Source organism: Scatophagus argus, chromosome 9 (genome assembly GCF_020382885.2).
Source record: "Scatophagus argus isolate fScaArg1 chromosome 9, fScaArg1.pri, whole genome shotgun sequence".
NCBI lineage: Eukaryota > Metazoa > Chordata > Actinopteri > Scatophagidae > Scatophagus > Scatophagus argus.
The window spans coordinates 3,096,088-3,112,502 of record NC_058501.1 but is presented as its reverse complement, the minus strand read 5'-3'; the positions used below and the strand labels follow the sequence as shown (position 1 = coordinate 3,112,502).

At 40.2% G+C, this 16,415-nt stretch overlaps 1 protein-coding gene across 3 annotated transcripts in view; it reads right to left on the bottom strand.

Moving 5' to 3' along the window:
- The window catches only part of cdk14 (cyclin-dependent kinase 14), a 163,549-nt gene that overhangs the window by 117,988 nt on the left and 29,146 nt on the right, over positions 1–16,415 (bottom strand). Inside the window, exon 1 of one of the 3 annotated variants that reach the window (XM_046400562.1) lies at positions 10,042–10,519. The exons of 1 other annotated variant lie outside the window; for it this stretch is intronic. The gene's annotated coding sequence lies outside the window, so the exon portion shown is untranslated. Of the gene's footprint in view, positions 1–1,930; positions 2,859–10,041; positions 10,520–16,415 lie in introns of those variants that run through there. One more of the 3 variants, XM_046400561.1, reaches the window with a different exon arrangement.

The window sequence follows — 16,415 nt, the reverse complement described above, 5'->3', positions numbered from 1 at the left end:
CTGAAAGAGTTCCTGCAGTGCAGATGGGTTCATTGTCATTTTAGAGTTCAGGGTCTTGTCTTCAGGGTCATGAGTAGAAAATTTTAAAAAGATTTCCATAAAACCAAGTGTTTTTCAGGTTAACAATGGGGTACTGTGTTAAGCAAGCCGATGAAGGCCTTTGTTTCAAACAAAGTCCTTATTAGATTCATCCAGTGGAGTAAAGTAGTTTTGCAAAACAGACTGTCCAACAATTAACCTGGCTTTAAACATCTATTGGCCATCATGTGTATGAAGCTGTGAAAATAGTCACTGTATGATGTTCTCTTTCAAGCTAAAACCCTTTCAACACCACAAGACATTGAATGTTTTCCATTGGAGACTGTCCGGCAGTATGCATCCTCATCCACCCCAGGTATGATTCATTGCAATAAGCCTCCAAAGATATGTAAAGATCAGAGAGACAGTGAGAAGCAGCTAGGGGGAGACCATGACGGTAAGGTTTTGTCACTCTGATCACTTTTGTCTTCCGATGTGGTCACTTAACAGTTTGTACAACCTTGTTTGTTCAAAGCATAGTGAACCTAAGAACTGGCACCTTTGTAAAGCCTACCTGAAATGACATCTGTCCTACACAAATGCTTACACAGATTTGCCAGGTCACAATGAAAGCAAAAGTTATGCACAGGCATTCCAAGGGTACAGTTCTGGTAGCAACCACAGAACAGGATAATATACCGTCAAGGCTAAATAAAAGAAAATATGTGTCCTAAAAACAGAGAAAGACAGGCTGTGCTTACACTTTTTCTCGCATATACTGATGAAAGCTTTGCATTTGAAGCTCTGCCAAAAAAGAGCCTTTGTTGCTTCTCAGTTAAGAGGACACTACTCTACATTTGGCCCTGTATCCTGACAACACTCATCCTTTCTCAAACACATGACATCCTGATATTCTACTGCTCTAGTTATCAGCCCTTTCCTTATTCTCTCTCTCTCTTTCTTTCCTTCCTAACAGCCCGGCCTGCTGTCTTCCCCAGGAGCTGCATATGGCCCTGCAGAAAGCCTTGCTAAGTGTCCACAAGACACTGCCACAGATGGTAAAAGGCCTGTCCCTGTCTCTCTTCCTTGTTCTCCCCACAGTGCCCACATTCCATCCCTCCAGGCTCGCAAAAGGCAAGCGTGTTACAAATTTGCCTGAAGTGGAACGACATATTGTAGAGTGAGCAGAAAAATGCTGCAGCGGACCATCCCGTCCATTAGACCAGTAAACATCAGCATCCATATCATCACCACAATGGAAATTAAGCTACCTCTTAGCACAGAAGGGATTGGTGGTAGTGGTGATAGTGATGAAGGAAGTATTTGTGTGTGTGTGTGTGTGCGTGTGTGTCTGTTGGGGTGGTATCAGGCAACATTGAGACTTTGTTGCAAAAACTGCAGATACAGCTAAACAGAAGAACTCTCTCTCTCTCTCACTAATTCTCTCACTCTCTCTCTCTCTCACACATACACACACACACACTATATTTCTTCCTTTTCCACTTCTTCTCCCCCATCTTCTCCCTTTTCCCGCTACTTCCTTCCTGTCCCTGGAGTTTCTTGTCACGTTCTTACCACTGGGACACACAGATACTCAGGTAGACCATCTTCACTCCCCCCTCACACACACAGAAAAAACCCTAAACGATACACACTCATATACACACTATGCATGTACGCATCTACAATCCATATCTGCTCTATAAAAGCACATATGTCAAGATGCCTGCACATCGCCTCATACAGTATTACGTGTGTGTGTGTGTGCTATGTCTGGGGAATACTATTCATGCTCAGCCACACACATACATTAACAGAAACGATGTAACCGAACTAAGGGAAGAAGGGGGTGGGGGGGCTGATGACAATGGACGCAGGACAAAATAATCACCAATCTCAGTCTGCTTCTTACCTTCCAGGAGGAAACAGCTCACCTGGATGCCTCTGAAGAGCAGACAGAACGCATTCAGGCCAATCTCTCCCTGCAAACCAGCTCAAAACATCTCCCTCCCTCTCTCTCTCTCTTTCCTCTCTTCCGCTCCCTTCGCAAGCTGGAAATGATGAGATTGTACTATAAGCAGAGGGGGGAGTGGAATCTGAGGCGGCGGAGGGTATTAAGACGCTGCGTTGTTTCTGGCCAACAGCCCTGAGAGACTGTGAGCTTCTGGCTCATGAGGCACGAGGAGCTGAGGGGTGCGGGGGGGCTGCAAATGGGTGTGATGCAGCAGATGAGAGAAAAAACGTTTGCCGGTGAGGACATCCTGAAACCCTGGAGGACCCCCACTCAGCTGAGATGGTACAGCCCAAAGGAGTTTAAGGAAGCAAACAGTGTCTGCAGCAGCTAGCAGCTGAAGATACAAGGATGCAGCCACGACATGAATGAGTGTGAATCTGAGCTGAGCTAGGCTAAGTGAAGATGAACTGTGTCGGTCTGGGTTTGTTTTTATCTGCCTCACTGGGCTGCAGCACCTCAGTTGAAATATGAAACCTATGTCCAGCTCACAGCATCGAGTATTGCTATAACATTCTCAGATAACATTAACAAAGACACAGCCAGATGTCTTTACCAAACCTTAATCATCATGCTTAATGTTGAACAACAACATACTCTTTATCAGTAATAATGTGTTTTCCAAAATATGGAAGGGGAGAGGAGCGACTACCTTGCGGCACCTCTTTAGATGCTTGCTCATGACCTTCGAGCCACTCCAAGAGAAATTCACAAAGATTTACAGCGCACCAAATCATAATCATAAGTATAATCAATCATAACCAATTATTCAACAAATGTTTTTGCACAAAAAATAAAATAATAAGTCTGTTTACAAAATATAACGCATTGCCTCCTTCATCCAAAAAAGTAGAATCATACAGATACTGACTATTAGTAATCAAGGAGACCAACAGTAGATATACATTTGAATTAAAATAAAAAATCTTTATAATCACCAGTGATTGAATGTACAATAAGTGCAATTTACTCAAGTACTATACATAAAGATCCCCTTCACACATGTATGAAGGCATGCATTCAAGTTTCTAATGTGTGTCTGACATATGACATATCCTTAAATTGCACTTATTCATCTTAAAAGGTGAATATGCAAATATCAGAATATGTTTTCCTGCTGGACAGTACATGTCTCCTCCTTCACTGTAAGATCTATTCTCAGTGCACAGTGGTGGAGGCTTCAAGTTTCCACATCACACCTCTATGCTGTATGTTAGTCCAGGATTGGCTTCTAAAATGTTTGTGATGTCACAAATCATGCTTGTAGGCTCCGCCTCTTAAAATCGGATTTTCACTGAGCACAGAGAAAATTTACACTTTCAGCAATGAATGTGAAAGCAGCTTCATGGTGTCAGACTCCGCATATGCATAATTTTACACAGTGAAGCCCAAAACATTTAATTTGGGGAACAAGAAGAAAAACAGTTATGAATTGAGCACAATTTTGAGGTACTTAACTTGATTATTAATTTTCTGCAACTTTATTTGACTTTACTTCCCAATATTATGGAGGCATTGCACATTTTACTCAACTACATTTGTCTGTATCAATAACTATCTAAAGTTATCAAAGCATGATACAGATTATACAGATAATTGGAAAAATGCTGAATATCGGACTGCATGATCGACCAAGACATATTACATACACGTAATATACAAAAACTTAGGACTGTTGTCATCATCTGACAATCATTTGACGAATATATAAATATGGATCAAATGACTATCAGAAACACCAGTGGACAATGTACTCAACAATGTATTAGGTCAATTTACTTAACTTATAGTTAAGTACTTTATCAGGCACACAGTCACTACTACAGACTAGTACAGACACATTTGCACATATTGACACACTGCCTGTTGATGCTGTGTTTCCTAATGTTGTCTCGACCACTTTACCACTACAATAAACCCACCGATGGCCTCACCTCCCTCTCTACCTGTCTCCCATTAGAAAATAACTTGGAGAAAATGGGGAAAGGGTAGGAGAGAAAAACACAGAGGTAAAAAAAGACAAGTTATATACTACTAACACCATGGGAGTTCATATTCATTAAGGAAGAGTTGAAATGTCTCATAGGTGTAGCCATCACCATGACACATGAGGCGAGGATAAGTGGTTTATCTTCCGTCAGGTTGTTTTCTGTAGCGGCATTTCCTTCTAATAACCACTAGGTGAAGACAGATGTAGATGAATGTATGAATATATATGTGACAGTAATAGTTCAAACGTCACGTGGAAATGAGTGATAGATACAGTAAAATGGTGAGTTAATGATGATAATTTTAAACAGAACTGGACAGAAGAGCAGGAGGTGTGTGTGTGTCACAAGGTGTGTATAGACTTCCATAACCTGTTTACTCAATTAATCCGGTTTGTTAGTCCACACAGAGGAGATGCTGCCTCCCAAATCATGTCACGCTCTGTCACGCTCCAAAATACAAATCATCAGATAGAGGAGATTTTTCCTTTGTTCACATTCTCAGTCAGCCTCACTCTCCACCCTGTTTCTCCTAGCTCCTTCTTTCTTTCTATCATGGATGACCTTGACTGACAGGCTTGTTGCTACAGGAACCACACCATGTCTATTGTGTTGTAGTGAGGCAGGAAAGTGTGAAATTCACAATATGATCGCTCAGACTGGATCTAAACTGGAGTCGATTTCCAAGCCACAGCAGACAACAATCAGCTCAAACCATAAAAAGTGCAGAGGGGATTATTTGCATTTTAACAGGATTTCACCCTGTAAACATATACAAATTCACACACACACACACACACACACACACACACACATAGGGTTCAAATGTGTGGAAGAGAGATGCAGAACAGTTGGGGAAAAAAACCTTGCAGGTCATTCATTATTCAGCGTTGCACACAAAACACCCTCTGGTCAGGAAGTAGATAAAACATAACACAGTATATGGGCCACTGAGCTGACTGGGGGTCCATCGGGGGGTAAAAGGTGAGATAGTGCAGAGAGACAATGAACAGCCTGACTGGATGTGTGATGAGCAGAGAATGAGAACTGGAGACAAACAGACAGAGAGGTTCCAGCACATACGGAGACAAACCATGGTGTAAAATAGACGTTTTAGGTCACTTGTAGAAGGGCTGCCTCTAACAAATATTTTAATCATTGATTAATCTACCAGTTATTGTCACAATTAATTGATTAACTGATGATCCACTTTATCAGAAAAATGCTCATTAGTTTCCCAGAGCCCAAAACGACAACTTCAAATTGCTACTTTTGTCCAAAGACCAATAACTCAAATTAATGCAAATTAATGTTTGACTTTTTGCTTGAAAAAAGACTGAAGCGATTCATCGATTATCAAAATAGCTGATTATTACTTTTCTTTCTATCAACTTATCAGTTAACGGTCTTATCACTGCAGATCTAGCCTGCAGAACAATAACACTGAATAAAGAACATTTGTCTTTCGAGGACACATTTGCCAGTGTACCTTCAGCTTTGTGGCAACCATAAATGTTTGTCCCTTTCCTGTTTCAGCATAATGTTTCCTCTATGCATAAAGTCAGCTTTATAAAGAAATCTCACCTATAATTTAAATAGCAAAGAAACCAAAACCAAAAGTATTTGTTCTATCCTTATGGAACAGTTAAACATTTTGTAAAATACACTCATTCACTTTCTTGATGCGTTAGATAATATGAAGCAATAGCCAGCAGCCAGTTAGCTTATCCTAGCATTGAGACTGGTCCAGTGACCCAGTTTCACCTTTACTACTTTTACGGAATCATGAAAAAAAGCAAAAGCAGATTTCTGCAAAGTAATGTCAATTAATTAAAAAATATATAAAGTGAAACAAGCGATTGCATAAATATTCACTCTCTTCAAGTCAGTATGCACCTTTGGCCACAATCACAGCACAGAGTCCGTGTGGATAAGGTTCAATCAGGCCTGTACATCTGGACACTGCAATTTTACTCCGTTCTTCTTTGCAAAACTGTTCAAGCTCTGTCAGGTTGCAACGGGGATCAGGTGTGAACAGGCCTTTTCAAGTACAGCCACAGATTCTCTATTGGATTGAGGTTTGGACTTTCACTCGGCCACTCCAGAACACTCACATTATTGTTTTTATTACTATTTATTGTCACCTTGTTGTTAAACCATTTCTGTATGGCTTTTGCTGTATGTATTGGGTCATTGTCTTGCTGGAAAATAAATCCTCTCCCAAGTCCTGGTTTTCTTGCAGACTGAATCAGATTGACCTTCAGGATTTCCCCACATTATGCTGCATTAATTGTACCTTCTACCTTTACAAGCCTTCCAGGTCCTGCTGCTGAGAAGCATCCCCACAGCATGATGCTGCTACCACCATTCTTTACGGTGAGGATGGTGTGTTTGTGGTCATGTGCAGTGTTTGGTGTCTGCCAAACACCGTGTCTGAGTGCTAAAAAGCTCAAATTTGGTCTCATCAGACTAAAGAACCTTCTTCAGTTGACCTTGAAGTCTCCCATATGCCTTTTGGTGAAATCTAGTCAACATTTAATATGAGCTTTCTTCAACAATGTCTTCCATAAAGCTTTGACTAGTGAAGAACCCGGACAACAGTTGTTCTATGCTCTATCTTGAATTTCCATCGGGATCAATAAAGTATCTATCTATCTATATCTCATAGAACATAGAAGAACTATTTAATTCCTTCATGTGTCTGTAATGTCTCCCTCACTAGTCTCTTTCTTGTATTGTCATTCAGTTTGGGAGGATGGCCAGCTCTAAGCAGATTTACACATGTGCCATCCCCACTCCAGGGGATGTCCAGAGACTTGGAAATTTTTGTGTCCATCCCCTTACATTTATTTTTTAATAACCTTTTCTTGGAGTTGCTGGGAGTGTTCTTTTATCTTCATGCTGTAACTGTAGCCAGGAATACTGATTAACCAGTGACCGGACCTTCCAGACACAGGTGTCTTTATACTATAATCATGTGAGACACATTCACTGCACTCAGGTGATCTCCATTTCATTAATTGTGAGACACCATTTGGCTGGACCTTTACTGAATCAGGTCAGTCACTTTAAAGGGGGTAATATTTATTCAGTCACTTATTTTAGATTATATATCTTGAATTAACTGACATTACGTTGTAGAAATCTGTTTTCACTTTGACACTAAAGAGTTTTTTTTTGTGAATTTTTGTCATAAAAAAATCTGAATTATATTGACTAAAAGCAATAAAAGAGGAAAACAACCAAGGGAGTGGATACTTTTTACAAAACGTAGCTATAATCGAAGAACTGGTCTTTTCGAGATATAAACTTTGTATATAAAGCTTTGTTATATTGTTTGTTTAATGTTTTTTCCTGTCTTTTAGAGGGCCATTGCTCTTCATATATGTTCATTTATTTTAAAAATCAACTTGCAGAGGCTTGAACCTTGATTTCAGGTATGTTATCATTTGAGTTTTACTGTTGAGGTACAGTGCTTCTACTGTGTAAACCTGAGAGATCAGAGTTGGTTTCTGAGCTGCATTGCAATGACAGACAACTGTGAGAAAACCCAATGAACAAACATGGGAGTGAGTCTCTGTGTTTAGTTCGTGCTGTACTTCATTATTATAATACATTATTTCAGATCAGTGACTTTCTGACAAAATACCATTATATTAGTAAAATTTGTGAACATATTTTGACCATGTAATCAATATCCAAGCATGTTCAATATTCAATATCCTTCCATACAATGTGCAATATTAGTGGGTACCAAAGGTGTTTGATTCAGCTGGTTCAAAGTCAAAGTGTCATTCAGTGTCACAGCTACTGAAGAGAGCAAACAGTCAGGCCACAGGCTGCCCATAACCCAACCACTGAGATGTTGTCTCATTAAACAGTGGCCAGCATGGCAGGAGGCTCACATTGATTTATCCATCAAAGGCTAATTTCAGTGGAATTTGGTCCTTGATGGTTGGTAGCCCAGAGCTCAAATATGGAGCACACAGAGGTCTGATTAAACAGTGATGTGTTTTCTTCTGAGCTGTATGTTTGCTCATGTACTTATGTCTGCTCTGGCCTGACTAGCCAAAGGGATTCTTATGCAGTCTGCTTTATGTGATACCTGATACTGTTAAAGTTATTACGGTTAAACACAAGAAGATGGATTACTGTAAATGATAAAACATCCTACAACAGACTTTAAGGCTGATACTACTGTGCTCTTGCATATTTTAGACTTTTAATCATTTTTACACTACTGCTAACAGTCTTTTCATTGTATTTCTTTTATTCTGTCTCTATAGTTTCAATGGTCATAACAACCTGGTTTTCATCCATCCCATATGTAGTTAAAAACCATGCACCCTTTACAATAAAGCCACAGGTATTCACAATTTAGTTTGCTTTTACTGCTAGTGACTGTAAGTCCTATATGTATAGATAACAAATCCTTCAGAAATAGTTATGGGCATTTTTACACAATTTAAGAAAATGCGTTCTTCCCTTATAAATGGTAACTTTTTTAAACGTAAGTACTTTCATCACTTACTGGAAGATACAGCAGGTGTTATAGTAATAGCACTTGTTTATATGTGTTTAAGGTAGTTCTATTCTTAATTACGTACACATTTTTACCATTTTTACAACGGTGACATTCATGAAAATTCTTTCACTCTTTACTCTAATGGCATCTTCACATTGTGCAATAACAACAATATATTAGGTTTATTGCATGTCACACAGTGTGAGAGAAGTCTAATAAAGTCTTGGTGGCAATCTGTGTCATACAGTGTACAATATCAAGTTTGAAGAGTGTCAGATTATCTGATGAATGTGACCCACAATGCACATTCAAATGAAAAAGGAAAGAAAAGATGCCAACTGCCAAAGATGCCATCCATCTATATAACTCTGTTTTGAAAAATATTACAACTGGACAAGTGTGTTGATCTGGTCATAGCCAGGGAACAGAGGGTAATGTAGACAGGTCATTTTGCAATGTGAGTTTGAGATACTGTTGTTTTTTAGCCAAAACATATTCTTATTGTAGATCAGTGTTTGTCAACGGGGGCGGTACCGCCCCCCAGGGGGCGTTTGGACAAAGTCGGCGGGCGTTTTGAATGAGACAGCTGAAAGGGGGGCACTCAGGCACAAACGGGGGGCGTTAGTCACTGTTATTCATCACAATGTATAACAATGTATATACCAGAACAAACACTGTTCATTTGAACATGAAATTATAGGTAACTATGTATTTTGAGTGCGATTAGAAATACCAGCGCCGCAGGTTCTTTCGTGTTCCTACTACCGGCATGCTATCTCCATAGCAACGCCTCTAAACAAATTCCGACAAAGCGCTTAGCGTTCTCCCGTTTCACACCGAACGCGGCCTGCGCTGCGCCCACCGCAGGGTACAGCGCAGACACGCATAGCAAAGCGCGCGTCGTGGCGCGAGTCAGTAAGCGACCGAACGTGGGTAGATAGCACGGCATTAAAAAAAATAGACGTCAGCCTATCATCCTCACTGTGAAATCTGTCACTTGATTGACATACAGGGCAACCAGTCTGACATCTGAACCAACCACGCATGCGCAGAGCGTGCTAGCTAGCTAGCTAGCTAGCTACCGAGTTGCCTAGTTAGCCTCCAATTTATTTCTTCTAAATTAAAGAAAGGGTATAAAAATGAGTGGGGGAGCTGGACCAAGTAAAAAGCCAAAAACCTACCGTTTCCATACGGAATGAGAGGAAGACTTTTTTTTCGTAATGTCATATTTTGTAATATTCGAAGTGCCTTTGTCTCATCTGCCAGTCTACAATTGCTATTCCGAAGAAGGGACATGTGGAGCGGCATTTTCTTACTGTTCATAACAACTACGACACTGACTTCCCTCCCTAAGCTGAGAATATACTGTACAGATATATTGTACAAACAAAGAGTACTCAATATGTTTATAAATAAATATATGTTTTGCATTTTTGTAGCAGGTAGTGGTTGACGGCTTTCGAAGGCTGACAGCAGCCGAAAAAGTTCCCACGTCCTACCTCGTCAAGCAGGGATCCAGCCAAGCTCTCCACTTGCAGACGAAGTGCTGCAACCTTCCGAATCTTGTGGACTCCGGTGCACTCAGACTAGAACTGACATCTCTGTGTCCTGCAGTTAAAAAGCTGCCAGCGAGTCACCAAGCACAGGGTTCACACTAATTTGACCCTTTTAATCAGCATAAGTTCTTCTTTGCTGGAAGTTGCTAATTTGTTGGACTACTTTAAATTGGCGTCAGGCTGCTGCCGCCATCTTGTTCCTTCCGTCAGTCAAATAGCAGTTAATTTAAAATTTCGAATTATATATAGGTCTTATTGGCATGTTATAATTGGCCAATTGAGGCCCTCATTGCTTTTAATTGTGGCTTAACTGAAATTAATTTTACAATGAATTTGATCATATAATGTTCCATAGCCCTGGCAGAATTCTAGCACTTGAGGTCTTTCCTCAGTCATAGCCTTTAGGCTACTGATAAACATTCCAATACTTAAACATCCACGGTTACTATTGCTATAATAATAATAATAATAATAATAATAATGTCATCATCATGCTAGCATTACCGTCTTCAGCATACTAATAGCTCCTTTCTTTTGGAGGAGGGGTGGCAGGAGGGTCATGATGAGGTGAGGGGGTGTTGGTTGAGAACCACTGTTCTAGATACTAAATTTTAACACAGGCTATAATTCAGCTGTAAGTGCACAAGTCTCACAAGTGATCTAAGACCACTGTGTTGGATTTGGTCTATGATTGTCAACTTTCACCTTGGACAACACTATAGCACACAGTTTAAAGGAATATTTGTCTTACCTTAAGTCTTTTTGGCATGATGGAAAGGTAGAATATGTGAAAAATATATGAACAACCACATTCACTTTTAATGCTGAATAATATCTCCACATAAATTTTCATCTCTATTACTGCAGCAACTTGCACCACAAGCTTACGCTTCGCCAACAAGTAATTGTAGCATTAAAAGTAAAGTAAGCAACAGACCTGTGAAGTCACAGCTGGCTCTTTGGTCATCACAGGGATTCTTTCTTTCAGCTGCAAACAGACCTACACCAGCCTTATAACAGGATTCATCCAGATGAGTCACATGATCATAGAGGCTAACTCCTCATCCACATCCATTACATCAAATAACTGATGAATTTCTCTGACCTGGATATCCCAGTATCATTCTACTGTCCGATCCACCTGTGGGCACAGGCACGTGACACACAGCCAGAGAGAATCTGTTCTTTCAAGTGAAGATTCAACCAGTTCTCATAATACAAAGTATGGAAAGCTTAATGACAGGACACATGGTACAAATGTTTCCATTTAATGTAGAGGTGCAGCCAAATAAAAATGTACATGGAGTTGGCATTGGCACATTTGGATGGGATTTTCTACTTTTGGGAAGGAGGGGTGATTTAATATTACTTATGAGTAATTTAATCTTGAAAAAAAGCACATATCCATGAGATTTATCTTCCCATATCCTAGTACATTACAGCCCAAATTAGTTTATCTGCACATTCAATTTCAGATTTTCATTTATCAAACCCCATTTGTTGCTCAGTGAATAATTATTTTAGTATTGTTATTATTATTGAATTCCTTATTTATTTAAAACAACAGGACTTTCTGAATGCACTGTAAACAGCTGGGACTCTCCAAAGACTTGGTATTTAACCCAGGGACGGTGCTTTACGTCCTGCATCACACAAAGTGTTGTGTGCAGGAGAGCTAGCCAAACTTAAACCCTTGATGAAACCTACAGGAGACTTTAGGCTCAGGAGACTTAATTGTAACTTCAAACAGAGATGATTTCTTCATTTATTGTGATCTTTTCCCTGTGAAACCAAAACTCAAACCGGAGTAGTTTTGTTAACCAAAGTGTGACAGAAAACTGAAACAATTTAAAATAAATAATAAAGTAAAAAGTGAAAATAATAAATTTACAATCAGGCTCAAACCAAATGCTTCAAAGTTTTGAAGGCTGGCTGTTTCCATGGTAATCAAGATCCAGTAACAGTGTTATAATGCCAATTCATTAGTCTCTAAACTTGGCAGCATAAAAACCAAGTGTACATGATACAAACAGACAGAACATCCTTTAGCACATCTGCAAAGTGCGCTCAAATGCAGCCTAGCGAGCAAAGGATTGGGATAGGAACAGTGGCTGAGCCCGTCCTGTCCTCCTCCCCTCATCTGACTCATAATAGTAAAGTATATAAGTAACTAATGACTTTTGGTAACTTTTTAGTAACTGGCTCAAAGTTCATCTGAATTCACATAGACTCATGAATCATCCACCTGCTTGGAGTATTCTCTGCTGGGTTTACCTAATTTTACTCACCTACTCCTGTCAACTAAAATTATATCCCATTTGTCATCTACTGCTTGTCTGAATCAGTGTGAACGCAATATAAGTTTAGTTAGACGTGTGTTTCATTACCTTCCCCCCTGTGGAATATTCATCCTGATATTATCCTGAAAAGGGTTGTCCGAGTGTATAAAACTTCAATGTCATGGTGTGAAATGCCAGTTATTTTCCTACTTTGAAGCTTACTTCAAAGTAGGAAATTCATGCGGAAAATCGTTTCACATGAACAGCAGCTGGATGTTCACACATTCACTGAGTTGACATCAACCTTGTGTTTCGTCAACAAGGTGACACAGAAGCTGCCAGAGAAGCTGGATATCATTACAGGAGTTAAAGCTAAACTGGAAAATTCCAGAATGAGATCAGAGGGGCAGGACCCGCCTCAGGTGGCTATTAAAATGAACCCAGTGTGTTCACACTCAGAGATGAATCCTACCTCATGCTGCCTGCATGCTGTAATTGGCTGTATACTCTGCATGGGCACAGACACAAGAAGTTGTGAAACACATTCCGTCAGATTCCTTAAAGAGTGTGTGACTGTAACTCTGTAAAGCTACAGAGAAAAATATAACGATGAGTTTTGGCCTGCTGCTGACCTTGACTCCTCCTTGTCTATAAAAAAAAGAATTCCAACACAACAAACTGGCACCTACCTCTCGCAGAAAAGTGCCAATCGATGGACAAGGACAAAAGCGTATAATGCCGCAGAAGCACCATATCCACTTAACGCTGGCCATGACGGAGAACTGAATGACCTAGTGAGGATGAAGCACCCAGCTGCTGTTCTTAGCGCTCCAGCTGTTTATATAGGTTTCTGTGTCTGTGTGTGTTTATGTGCGCATGTGTGCTTGTGCATGTGGACAAATGCTCAGTGATATTCACACCCGTGACTGGCCTAAATTTCCCCTTAGCACATCTGTGCGCTGTCCTTCCCTCCCACTGTCTGTATTAGGATTTAGGATCCTGCTGATGCCTCTGGCTGCTCTCCAGAAGAAAAAAGAGAGCCTCCATGTTGTCCCTCCATCACTCTATCATTGTTATTCTGCAGTGCGCTCCACATTGCCCGCCACCTCTGGGCCCTGCAGATCAATAGAGGAGCAGACAGCGAATCACAAACAAAACTGCATTTTGTCTGCCAAGCTCAGTGTTGCAATTAATTTAGAACTAATTCATAAAACAATAGGTCAGCCTGAGGGAAAGAACCCTGAGACAATTTCGTCTTCATAGTGGTGGTCAAACAGCTCATCAGACTGCAGTTTGCTCGCAGTGAGGGAAAAACAGCAGCTCTGTGCTGCTGACGAGCATCAGAATGCAAATCAGTAGGATGATACAACACGAGCACATGAAACAGACAGAACTGCTGCGGAATTTAAAGAAGCACTATAATCCCTATTCATCACAAAGCACACTGCTCCAGGCCCTCAGATTAGCGCTTACATTTTACTGTAGCTAACCTGCCACACTCTCCAAGGCGTACGAAGCTGTAAAAGTGAGACTTCTAAAGCGGGATTGACCTTGGCTTGACTCTTCACTTCCTTGCAGCCTTTAAGACTTAAGTAAAAGAGAAGACTTGGCTGCAGGGGCAATGATGCTAACAAAAATGTCTCACACAGCCTTCATTGTGAGAATCAGTCAAGCAGATTGTTGTCTAAAGGCATCACTGTCAGGCATGAACTCAGCGCTGAAATAATGACAAGAGCTGCTCTGAATGAGACAAATGTAGAGGGCTGCTGTGTGTTACTGGCTGGTTGTCAGTGCTGTAGAAGATGACACATTGACAGAAAGTGCAGACAGGATGAAAGCTCTGCATGGCCAGCAGATGGCAATGAGTCTCCTACAGGTTGGCAAAATGAGATCTTGGATATATTGAGGACATAAGTGAAACTATATTTTGTGTGGAATTTGTTCACAAAGACAATCTGTCAGTGAATATAAAACCTTCAGCTGCATTTGGACAAACTAGTACTCAGCCAATAATACATAAAATAGAGCAAAGATTTAAGAAAAAGAAAAAAAAGGCAGACACTGACTTCATGAATGAGCATGTTACTTTCTTGGCATATGAGACAGCTTCAAAGGTCTGATCACTCTACATATCTTCTTACATCTTAAAATGAAGACCTTGTCAAGTTATCACACAGCATGTGAAACCCCGCTTAAAAATGGCTGAATTGTTATTGTTGAGTTTTTGTGACTAATTTAAAGACAAGACAATCTGTCAACCACGTGTACTTAAAACAGCGATTGGACATGTATGCAGTGATATCAAAGTCTGCAGGGTTTCAAATACCCCCCTACCAGAACATGTGAGACTTCCATCACACTGAAATCACAGTTCACTGCAGCCAAACAGGCCAAGGCTAAATTCACTGCAGTGATCAACAAAACTACGTCTCGTGAAAATTCAAACTTTAAAGCCCATGTAAAGGCTGACAAACTGCGGCATTTAAAGCATATATGGTACTGTGTATTTTAACATGTGTTTTCAGTGGTAATGAAGGAAATGAAACTAGAAAAGGCAAGTTTCATTTCCTGACTAATCACCAGGCAGGAAATGACAATTGACAATTGTGGGCTTGTGTCTAAAGGAGAGGTGGGATGTACACCTCCTGCTAATCTATGCACAGGAGACATGTCATATATAAATTGGAGCAGACCTCAGCCATAAGTCAATGCCATACAGAACAGGTAGCCAGTGAAAACAGCCATATATGATCACTACAGCTGCAATGATTATTCAATTAATCTATTGATCAATCAAAAGAAAATTTGTTTCCTACTATCAATTAATTGTTTAACTTTCATCAACAACAAAAATGTCAAACATTTAACAGGTTCCACTCTCTTAAATGTACGCATCTGCTGCTTTTCTTTGTCCTCTCTAAAAGTGAATGACAACTCTTTGGGTTTTGGACTGTTGGTTGGACAAAAGAAGCAACATCATTCTGGCATCTGGGAAATTGTGACGAGCATTTTTTAGACGACTGACCATAATTTTCGTCCTTGTCAAGATACATTGTCATAGAAACCAGTTAGAATTCATTGCATGACATTAATAGCACTAGTACTGGTGTTATTTACAGTATATTAGCAACAATAATGACTGGCGCTCGTTCTGGTTGCAGTACTATTAGACATAATAGTGTATGACACAGTAGAGTTGGTAGGACACACAGGGCCATCAATATAATGGGAGCTTTGATGATAACATGACTAACTAAAGTCTCATGATCCTCTTGTGTTTTCCAGAACTTTGTTGCTCTCTGACCATCAGTATATGGGAGGGAGCACAAGTAAATACATCTGAGATGATATCATTTGTGACCCACCCAGCAATGGCTCAGAAAGACTTTTCATACTGAAACATACTTTCATATTTCAGACTGTATGAGGGGTGTGTTAGTATTTTCACTCACTCCTTAGAACATTGGGTTATGCAGCATGGTGGTGAGGTCAGCTCATACATGTATGGACCCTCTGTCAGCCTTTTTCTGTCATGCCCTCAAACCGTAACACTGCTTAATGTGAGAGTGATTTATCATCACAAAGGCCACAGCTTGAGGTGACTTGTTTCATAGTTGTTGTTGTTTTTATGTCTCCCAGATGTTTGCTTATTAGCCAGCATAAAAATGCAAACGCAGATGGAGAAAGTGATCTATTTTGATTTTACAGGACATCCAGCTAATCAAGTACTATGTACTATGGACAGGATATTTGGATTTTGACAAATCACTGCAAAGGGTTTTGGGGGTTTGTGTGTGTGTGTGTGTACAATGAAATTTTGTTTTAAAAAGTTAGTTTGCATTGAGTCTGAACAGAAAAATTTAAAATGTAATATTTCATTTAAACAATAAAATGGGCTTATGGTGCAGCCAAAGACATTGGATCATATTGCACAGAACAAAATACAGTATGTGAGTGAGGAACAGTGGAAGCAGGGAGAGTCCTGTAGGTGGCAGGCAGCTGTACAGAGCTGGAGGCACTCAGCTCTCATGTTGATAC